We start from the raw sequence: 11053 nt of genomic DNA, 5'->3' as shown, positions 1-11053 counted from the left end.
CTTTTATGACTCCTTAGTACAGGCTCCCAGTCTACCCTGCGCCATATGTGGGCTTGTTAATCCCTTCGAGGGTCCACGTGTGGCACATCTTGGGGATGGAGGCTCAGATCTACAGGGTAACAACTGCTTTCACTCTGGGGAAATGTCAGTAGATGTCTGCTTTCCAGAGTGAGGGACAGGGGTCAAGCCAAGAGCTGGAAGCAGGCAGGCAAACACATTTTGAACACATGCTATTGCCGAAGATCATGCTGGCTACTTTTATATCTGAAATCGAGATTCACAGCCTGACAGTGTTACTAAATACTTTGGATAATTTACTCAAATTTTCCAAGTCTCAGTTTTCTTACACATAAAATGGGATAATAGTATTGATTACTCCAGAGAGGACAGATCAGATTGCTCAGCGGCGTTGAGGGGCTCAGATTTGAATATTCTCATTGATCTGCTCGGGTTTGTAGGAGACTCTTAGACTGAACAGATAATTCCTTGGCTCATCAGTTGAATGGTCTCCCCATGATCACTGGACCTTGAGTTAGGACTAGGAGCCAGAGGCTCTGTGCCAACTTGGGAAGATTTGGGGTCAGAAGAGAAAATTAATTGCAAGGGACATAGCCCCCACTTCCTCCCTTGTGTCCCTGGGAGGGGGGCTCAGCGCACAGTGAGGAGACCCTACTAAGGTTCACCCAGGTCTGTTAAAGCTGGCGAGACAGGGAGAATATCTGTAAAACCTCCTTCTTTCTCCCAGCCAGGTCCACTGGGCTGTGTCTCTTGTGCCTGGGAGGCATGTGCTGTCAGGGAAAGAACCTGACTTTGGAGTTAGCCGGGGTCTCCCTTTTGCAGCTGGGTGTCCACAGGCAAGTCACTTAACCCCTCAGCTTTCCTCCTATGTGAAACAACATTCATGTAGCTTTCCTGAGGGGTAAATGACCTGGCACACAGGAAACACTCTGTAAATGGTAGTTCCCTCCTTCATCCCACTAGAAATACCTTCTCCCCCTAAGGACTGCCACCCAGCCCCAGGGCACAGCTCAATAAAATCCCCATAAAATTCAGCTTTTCTGGGCCCAGCTTCAGAAATTACAGTGAGTTGATTCATCACATTGTTTGAATTATGGCAATATGAAAATACAGAGAACCCACCGGGAGTCAGCCTTTTCCCATATATAAAACAGGGTTATGATCCCATATAAACTTTTAAAAGAGAATACTTTAGTTTATATCTTCATGCATATGATTAGGGAATAAAAGGAGGAACAAGAAAAGAAAAAAGAACACATTGGCAAAGAACATAATTCAAACCAACACTCCTGCTTATTAGTCCCTTAGGTCCCTTTTCTTTATCTTCATTCTTCATCTTCATAACATCCTGGATCTGGCGCCCGCACTGTAATGGGCTGGGGTTTTGAGGGCCTTCAGGGTCTGGCTGCCTCCTTGAGATCCCTCAGGTCACCCTCTCCTCTCCATCTTCACTGCCACAGCCTGCATCCCGGTCACCAGCATCCCTGTCCTGGACCACAGACCACCTTGCAATGAATTGTTCCATGACCTTGCAGGCCGCAGCCTGGAGGATGGATGAGAGTAGAGAAGCAAGGTAGGGGACACAAATCAGTGCATATTTTTCCCCGTATAAGACCTTCAGAGGCCCCCAGTGCCCTCAGGATAAAGTCTGAGCTCCTGAGCAGTCCTGCCACCTCCCCACCACCCGGGGCTGCCTCTCCAGGTTCTTCTCCCTTTACTCTCTCCTTTGCCTTGCACATGCCCTTCTCTGCTTCCTCTGCCTGGAAGGCTCTCTCTCCTCTAAAATCTCCTCTCCCCCTTTGCTTATTGCTACTTATCATTTAAGACTCAGTTTATATGTATCGAATAACTTCCTCTGGGAAAATTTAGAAATGATTGTAAATCCAATGAATCTGTTTTCACTTCCAAGCTGTGAGCTGCACAAGGGCAATGACAAGACCTATTTTGTTCATCATTCTATCCCTAATGCTTGGCAAAGTACTTTCTTACTTGATGGACACTCAAAAAAAAAATATATATATATGTGCTGTGTTGTGATGTCAGACTTTAGTCCCAATCTGGGTTCTGCCACTGTTGATACTGAAGGTCACTTCAATTGTAACTTTACCACCATTCTCATCTGTAAAATCGGCACAGAAGTACCTATGTTGCAGTATCATTGTAAGAATCAGAGACAAATCAGTGAAATGTATAGCCCATAATTACGGATTTAATTTCTTGAGTGTCTACTCTTATTATGAGGTTTTGGGGACAGAAGAAAATTTATTTCTAACACAGTGACCATCAGTCATGCTAAATTATTCAATACTGGCTAATGCCCACCCGAGAGGCACAATAGTAAATTCCTGGATCAGGGTTCTGTTTACACTTGGAAGGGAAGGAATATCAATTCTTAGTTTTCAAATGAGACCTCCTCTTGCATAGCAGCACATGAAAGAATTGCCTGGGCGTGAATCCAAGGTTCTGTATGTAACATATGTGGATGTTCAAACACAATTTCATTTACTCATGACCCACCTGTCAAGAGCCCATGTCCAATTCAAAAAATACACATGATTAACCTTTATGGCAAAGGTGTAAAGGGAATGATAATTGTGTAGCTTACTAACTCTTCTACTATTCTTCATCCCTCTGTCCTTATATGTTCATCTTTTTGTAGGGAACAGCAAAGATGGCTAAGGATCAAACTCTCCTAAATGAGCATGAGAGATTTCCCTAGTTGCCAGTCTTCTTACCAAAGCCTCCTAGAGTTTTGGCGTTGGCAAACCACTTGTGATGGTATCTGAAGAAATTCTTGGCAAAGTGGGCTGACAGGGGACACCAAGCCTTGGAGATTAAAAACAGGCTACAAGATTATTGAAAGATCTTTTCCCAATGGTAAACCATGTTGTAGTTAAACTGTGTGTCCACATAGATTACCTCGTGTGATCTTTGTGCAAAACTCTGACACTGAACGAGCTGGGATTATCCAACTCATTTACGGGGGAGGAAGGGGGCTCAGAGATTTGCCCAAGGTTGACCGTTAATGGCACTGCCAATACTTAACCTTGGTTTTCTGGACTCAAAGCCCTCTTTTTGTCCTACATTTACTTCCTCCAGTCAGGCTGAGTCCTGAGTCCCTATTCTTATCCCTCCTCCTCCCTCAGTCTGGAGGCCTGAGGAGGGAGGGATGCTTTGTGCATCGCTCTCTCTCCTCTGCTGTTGGTCTCATCCCCTGAAGCCCATCCTGCCCACCTCCCCAGACAGAGCTCATGACTCCTCCTCTGCCCTGTTCATCTGGCGTGATTCTGTGCAACAAGTAGGTGCAGTGCAATGTGGTTTGAGCCACAGGGAAGGATGATCTATGTTGTGGGTTTCTGCTTAGCTACATGGTGTCAAGGGAGAGGGCTGGATAGGGATCCAGCAAGAACTGGGTATCTTCTAGGTATTTTACTTCTCATAACTGCGTGCAGTATGTATTCTTATTCCTGATTTATGGATAATGCATTGCATTACGGTGAAAAGCAGATCTTGTCCGCACAGGGAAAGGGAAAGGTACCAGAGCACTCATTGAGTGCCTACTATGTGCTACAACTTCACACACTTATGATTTGTTGAATCCTCACAACATCCTATGGAGGAAGGGACAGGTGATCTCATTTTACAGGTGAGGAAACCAAAGTTTAGCAAAGTGGAGTAATAGCTTCATCCAGGGAATAAGTGATAGAATCCAAAGCCCATGATTTGGTCCCTGCCGCAATTTCAGGAAACTGCCCCAAACCAGACTTGCTGCCCACAGGGCCTGTCTGATGAGGGGATGTCAGTCCAGGTCAGAACTGTCTGACAGGCAGGGATGAAGTGGAAATAGCCTGCGACAATTAGACGAGGAAGAAGGAAGGGGTTATGAGGTGTGAACAAACAGGAAACAATTGGGATACAATCGAAAGGAAAATGTAGGAAACATTCCGGAAAGTCAAACTCTTATAGAGCTGTTTGCAAAGAATGTGGTGGGAAAGTCACTCTCTGGCCTGAAAACCACAAGTTCTGGAGGAAAATATCATATCGAATCACAGAAACTCTTTGAAGAAAAGGGTCTTTCATTCATTTAATCGGTCAGTTCATGCCCATCAGTTCTCTACCATGAGTGAATCCTATTCTGGGCACAGCAGGTTTGAGGTTGAATAAAACTCAGTTCTTGCCCTCGGGCTGCACAGTTTTGAAAGGTAATGGAGAGAAGGGACACATGTTACCATGGTGAGCTGTGTACCGATTGATAAGTTCTACGATTTTGGAAAGTGCAAAATCGGAGGGGTCATAAAGGATGGAGCAACGTTGCCTGGAGAAATCAGAGAAGGCTTCATAGAGGAGGTGATGTCAGCAGGACCCTAAAGGTGGAGTAGGCATTCTCCAAATGGAGATGTGGGAAGAGCACGTTACTGACAGAAGGAAGAGCGTGGCAAAGGCACAAAAGCATGGGCATGGCAGATTCAGGGAAGAGTGGGCAGCCATACATTAAGTGCCTGAAAAAAATAAATAATGTGGCTGTTCTGGCTCTTTAATGCCTGTGTCTCCCACCCCTGTGCTTGGAACACAGAGCACAGACCTCACCCAATGAGGTAAGTGAGTGCAGATGGCCAAATATATAATGGAGCATCAGCACTGTGCTGCCAGCTGATTCCATCCAGCACTTCATCTCACCCAACACCCCAGCCATGTCACCGCAGGAAAGCTGTCAGGATGCAGTGAGGAGGTTAAGCACAGCAGACTCTGGAGCCGGAATGCCCCGCTCTGAACCTGGCTCTTTGCTTACTAGTTGTGTCACCTAATAAGCTCTATGTGTCTCACTTGCCTTGCCTGTAAAATGGGGATGACAATAGTACCAATCTTCTAGGATTGTTGTGGATTAAACTTGACCATTTTGTGGTTGTATTAAGTGATACAGTCTCCCTCTCTAGGTCTTTTTGAACTTAATGGAATCCAAACATGACTGAATTTGGATATCTGATTACAGTTTATTCTCAACCTTCTGAGGCACATGGAATAATTATTTGAATGGGACCTCAGAGATCGTTTAGTCCAACTTCCCTGGTTTGGAAAATTGGCCAGATCACTGTGTGAGCTTGGGCAGGGGACTGAACTGTAACACCTGGGCCCTAGTGCCTAAGAGGGAACGTGTGACTAAAGCATCTAGCAATACTAAATACCGAATACCAAGTACTAAAATCACTGAGATTCCACAGTGCACCGAGCCCTGTCGTTCTTTCCAAATGTTGACTTGTTTATCTGTTCCAATAATCTCATGAGGCAGCAACTATGATCATTTCCATTTTACCAGTGAAGACACTGAGGTATAGAGAAGTTGAATGACCTTCTCAAAGTCCTAGTTGGTACATGGCAGAGGCAGGATTTCAACCTGGGCATTCTGATCCCAGAACAGGTGTTCCTCCACCATGTCTCCTTAACCTCTCTGTAACAAGGACAAGAACGGCTACCTCCGTCATTACTATTCCAGAGCTCTTAGGAACACTACAGAAGACCTGGGAGATGATAAGATCCTATATAACCTATGCAGTTAAAAACTATAAAGTGCTGTTATGTCACAGTTATGAACATAAGGATGCATAAAATGTATAAACAATGTCAAATTGTTAGGGAGCATAAAGATGCATAAAATATATAGTAAGCAACCCGGAAAACTTAATGTAAAATATTCTCTCAGTTACCTTGGTCTGTTTCTTTGTCATTTTATGCTCATGACTTGAGCTGATGCCTGTGTTCCTGAGTTGCTGATCCCTGAGTTACCGTCCACATGCCAGGGGTTTTCTGATCAGTGTTCTCGATCGACAAGCAGCGACGCTGCCCCAGCTGCAGTGGGTGGGGGTGTGTGAGGCAGCTGGGAGCGCATCTCCATTTCCTCTCCTTGCCAGCCTCATTCTTGGCCAATTCCTGGAAGGAGGGCAGCTCATCTCAGAACCAGAAGGGCCTCAGGGTCCCAGCAGTTCCTGAAAATTCCTATAATTCATTTTGTTTCTATCTTCCCTGACATCACCGTCTCTAGAGCTCAGTTTCTTCTTAGGATATCTCAGCATGATTTTGGGAAAGGCCCTGTTACATATGGCCCTGTATGGAATGTTGGGAAAAGTTCTGCTCAGGAGTCGGGAATCAGACCTCTGGGCAGGGCTGGGCCACTGACTCACTGGGTTGTCCTAGGAAAGTCACCGCTCCTCTGTGGGCCTTAGTTCTCCCTTCGGTAAAATGAGGAAGTTGGGTCGATGATCTGGAAGTTTCCTTCTGGCTTGAACACTTACAGTGTAGCATCCATCTACTTTCAGTCATAAATGAAGCATGCTCTGTTATTGAACGTGTTAAACCTAGAATGTTGATGCATTAAATCTAGACCACAGAAGCTTGAATTGAAGTAGAGCATTTTACCTGACATAACACTTCCCCACCTCCCTCCAATTCTCTACTGTGTTTCACAGGTATTTTTGGTGGTAGTTTTGGTAGTTTGAAAATAGATCTGCAGGGAATTCTCTAGCAGTCCAGTGGTTAGAACTCTGTGCTTTCACTGCTGAGGGTCCGAGTTCAATCCCTGGTCGGGGAATTAAAATCCCACAAGCCATGTGGCACAGCCAATAAAATAAAATAAAATAGATTTACAAATTCTTTGACACTCATCCCTCCAATAAGTGCAGCCTGGTTCCCCTACCCTGTGTGACTTCCAAAATTAGATCATAAAAGGCATCACAGATTCATCCCTGCTCTTGTTGTTGAATTGCTCACCTGGGGGAAGCCAGCCTCCATGTTGTGAGGATACTCAAGTAACCGTAAGAAGAGGTCTGTTTGGTGAGGAATTGAGGCCCCCCTGTCAATAGCTATGTGAGTGAGCTACCTTGAAAGCAGATTCTCCTGACTCAACCAAAATTTCAGGTGACTGTAGCCCCAGCTGACCTCTTGACTGCAACCCATGAAAGACCCCACCAGGACCACCCAGCTAAGTTGCTCCTGGTTTCCTGACTTTCTGAAACTGTGTGAGATAATAAATATTTGTTGTTTTAAGCTGCTAGGTTTTGGGATAATGTGTTACACAGCAATAGGGAGCTAATACAGTAGTGGTGGTGGCTGCTGTTAGTGATGGTGGTGGTGGAGTAACCCTGCCCCTGTGTCACTATAAGTGTCCTGCCTGGGGATTGATTGAATGACAGATGTAAATCGCTGGTCCAGAAAGGATTTCAAAAGGCAGAATCTGGGGCCTCTTAGCTTCCACTCCCAGGTTTAGCATAGATCCAGATCTGGGAAATACTTCTGTCTGTGGACCAGGAAATATAAGTGGCTCTGTCTAGGCCAGCAGACTGATGACTTGGAATTGTGAATATTGACTGCAGTTCCCTCTCTGAGCTCGTTCTAGTAACAGGTTTCCCCACCCCTGTCTCTTCCACCATGACAACCACATTGGTCCTTGTGTCCCTGAGAGAGCTCTGTGATCAATTAGATATGTCTGCCATGAATGTAAGAGGGAGGGTGGTAGCATGCATTCCAGGTAACCTCTGTTTTTAATAGGAAGCCCATAGTTTTTTTTTTTTTTGCGGTACGTGGGGCTCTCACTGTTGTGGCCTCTCCCGTTGCGGAGCACAGGCTCCGGATGCGCAGGCTCAGCGGCCACGGCTCACGGGCCCAGCCGCTCCGCGGCATGTGGGATCCTCCCAGACCGGGGCACGAACCCGTGTCCCCTGCATCAGCAGGCGGACTCCCAACCACTGCGCCACCAGGGAAGCCCGAGCCCATAGTTTTATCTCTTAATCTTGTCTCTGTGATACATACTGTTAGACCTCCTATAGGATAATGAAAAGGGCATGGTTTGCTGTTACTATTAGTGTGCATGTTCTTAAATGATTTTTAAAAATCCCTGGCATTTGGAAATGTTACAATTTAGAGTACTGTCAGCTCCACGGTTCCACTGAGTCTCAGTGACTCTTGAGTGAGCTGGGCAGGAGTCAGTGTTAGCTCCTGTTGTATGGGAAGGGAAATTGAAGCTCGGAAAAGGCAGCTTTTCAAGAACTATCTCTGTCACTCTGTTTCACGACTGGATGTCTGTCTTCAATATTGTTCTATCAGGATTCAGGCTCGTGGAATATTTTAAGGCTTTAGGTTTAGCTCAAAACTAAAAACTTCTCCCTATTGCCACATGGCTTGGGTGACTAAGTACATATGTCAGGAGTCTAGAAAACTTTGCCCATCCAAAAAGGGAGGAAGAGAAAGCAAATGTGTCAGACCTGCAGGGTGTGTGAATGATAGGAGGTCTACCCAGGGCTGGGCCTCTTTGCTTTCTCCTACTCTGGTGTCATCATATATAAAAAAAGTGAATTCTGGCATTTTTCAAGAGTAGTAATTCCCCATAGTGAGGTGAGTTTTGCAGCTTACAAAAAGACTTTCCTATGCCCGGTCTCCTTTGTTACTTACCATAAGCCCTGCTGGGAGGTATTGGTATTATTCCCTGTGATAGTTAATTTTATGCATCAACTGGGTTGTCCCCAGATATTTGGTCAAAGCCCAGTCTGAATGTTACTGTCAAGGTATTTTTTTAGATGAGATTAACATTTAAATCAGCAGACTTTCAGTAAAGCAGATTACCCTCTATAATGTGTGTGGGTCTAGTGCAATCAGTCAAAGACCTTAAGAAAAAACAGGCTGATCTCCTCCAAAGAAGAGGGAATTCTGTATCCAGACTGTCTTTGTATTTGAGCTATTGCAGCTCATCTCCTCCCTGGGTCTGGCCTGCTGGTCTGCCCTGAATATTTTGTACTTGCCAGTCTCCACAACTGTGTGAGCCAGTTCCTTAAAATCTCCCTCTCTCTCTCTGTATACATTTGATTCTTGAACAACATGGGTTTACACTACACAGGTCCACTTACACATGGGTTTTTTTTTTCAATAAATATAGTACCTATATTTTCATTTTATAGATCTTTAAATTAACTAAGTGTGGGAAAACGTTTGTCTTCAATTAGAGATCACAATATGTGGAATCAAAAGAACTGGGGTTTGAGTTCTGATTCTATACAATGGTTTCAGTTTCCTGACAATGAGTGAGTCATTTATCAATTCCTTTGTTTCTGAGACAGAGATAGCAGTACCTATAATTCCACCTCCCCCAGAGGCCACTAGTTGTAAGATTTTGAAGCATTTTTTTTCAAGTGTTTTATAGTCCCTTTCCTCTTTCCATGTGACCAGTCTCATGATCTAGCTTGGATAATAGTAACAATAACAAATGACAAGAGCCATATTACTTACCACATTCCAGGTCCTAGTTTAAGTGCTCTCTACAGGTGTTAGACATAACTTCATAAGATAAGTGCTGTTGATACTGACATTTAAGGATGAGGGAAGTGAGAGGTAGGGGAGGTAGGTAATATGCCCAGGGTTACACAGCTTGTAAGGGGTAAAGCCAGGATTTGAACTTGGAGAGTGTAGCTCTAGATCCCATATTCTTAAGGTGCTGATTGCAGGGAGTGTGGATTCCAGAGAAAGAAAGAGAAGCAGGAAAGGGAGTTGGAAGCTGTTTAGCCATGGCTTTCTCCCTCCATCCCAGCAAGGCAGGAGTGGGAACAGCACACCATTTGGGGCCAATGAACCCAGCTTCAGGCCATCACTCTAATTTATTAACGTGAACAAGCTCTGCAACCTTTCATTATCCTCATTTATAGATGAGGAATGAGAAACTTAAAACTCCTTTTCAGTGGAACCATGAAAACCAGAGATAAGACACTCAAAATGGGGCTTCCCTGGTGGCGCAGTGGTTGAGAGTCCGCCTGCCGATGCAGGGGACACGGGTTCGTGCCCCGGTCCGGGAAGATCCCACATGACGCAGAGCGGCTGGGCCCATGAGCCATGGCCGAAAAGATACTCAAAATGTCTAGTGTGATACCTGTACATAATCATTGCTCAAGAAACAGAAGTTGTTGGGGTTATTGATGAAGATCTTGCACGGTCAAGAAATAACAAATTCCCAGATGCAGCCCTGCTGGTGAGTGGCAGAGGCATCGTTAAGTAAGAGATTAAAGAAATAATGGGAGAAAGAGGAAAGGGATTCAGAGTTATCTGCCATATGAGTGGCCACTGACCTAGAGCCTCTCAGAAAGTCTGAAAAATCCTTCAGGGCAGCGACATTGCTTTCTCAGTCATTTACTCATTCATTCATTCATTCATTCAACAAATACTTCTAAAGCACCTGTGTCCCAGGCACTATTCTAGGTGTTTGGGCTCTATTGGTGAACCAAAATGAAAAAAAAAATAAAAAATTCCAAAACTCTGCCCTCCTGAAAGTTACATTGTTGTAGTGGGAGAACATAACAAAAAGTAAATTATTGAGTAAGTGGCTGAAATGGTAAGTGCTATGGGAAAAATAGATCAGATTAGGGGGCCTGAGAATGCTGGGGGTAGGACAGTTAAAATTTTAAGAGAAGTTAACTGTAGACCAGAGACCTGAAGGAGGAAGCCACACATGTATCTGGAAAATGTCTTCTAGGCAGAGAGACAAATATGCCAAGGAGGCCAGCATGGCTGGAGAGCAGTGAGTGGGGTAGAGACCACCAGGAGTTAAGGTCCGAGCAGTGACAGATACCTGGACCACAGGGACTGGAGTGAACTCTTCAGCGTCGGTGGGCACTCTGAGAAAAATGAGGAGCCAACTGAGGGTTCTGAGGAGAGGAATAACTTTACCCATCTTTTTAATTAAATGGATCATTCTAGCAGCTTGGTTGAGAACGGATGGTAGGGGACAGGGTTGGCGGCAGCAGGGGCTATAGGTAGGAGGCTGCTGCGTAAATCCAAGCCAGAGAGGATGATGCTTCAGACCAGGGTGGTAACAAAGGTGGTGGGAAGTGGTCAAACACTGGCTATCCTTGGAAGGTAAGCCCAGCCTGGTTTTCTGACAGATTGGATGTGGGATAGGAGAAAGCGGAAGAGGTCAAGAATGACTCCAAGCTACTGTCCTGTCTGACCAGAAGGGCTGAGTTTCCCTCAACTTAGATGAAGAAGAGTGGAGATGAAGCAGGGT

The sequence above is a fragment of the Monodon monoceros genome, unplaced genomic scaffold (genome assembly GCF_005190385.1).
Source record: "Monodon monoceros isolate NGI ecotype Baffin Bay Population unplaced genomic scaffold, NGI_Narwhal_1 Super_Scaffold_18, whole genome shotgun sequence".
Lineage (NCBI taxonomy): Eukaryota > Metazoa > Chordata > Mammalia > Artiodactyla > Monodontidae > Monodon > Monodon monoceros.
Note: the sequence above shows the minus strand (reverse complement) of the source record.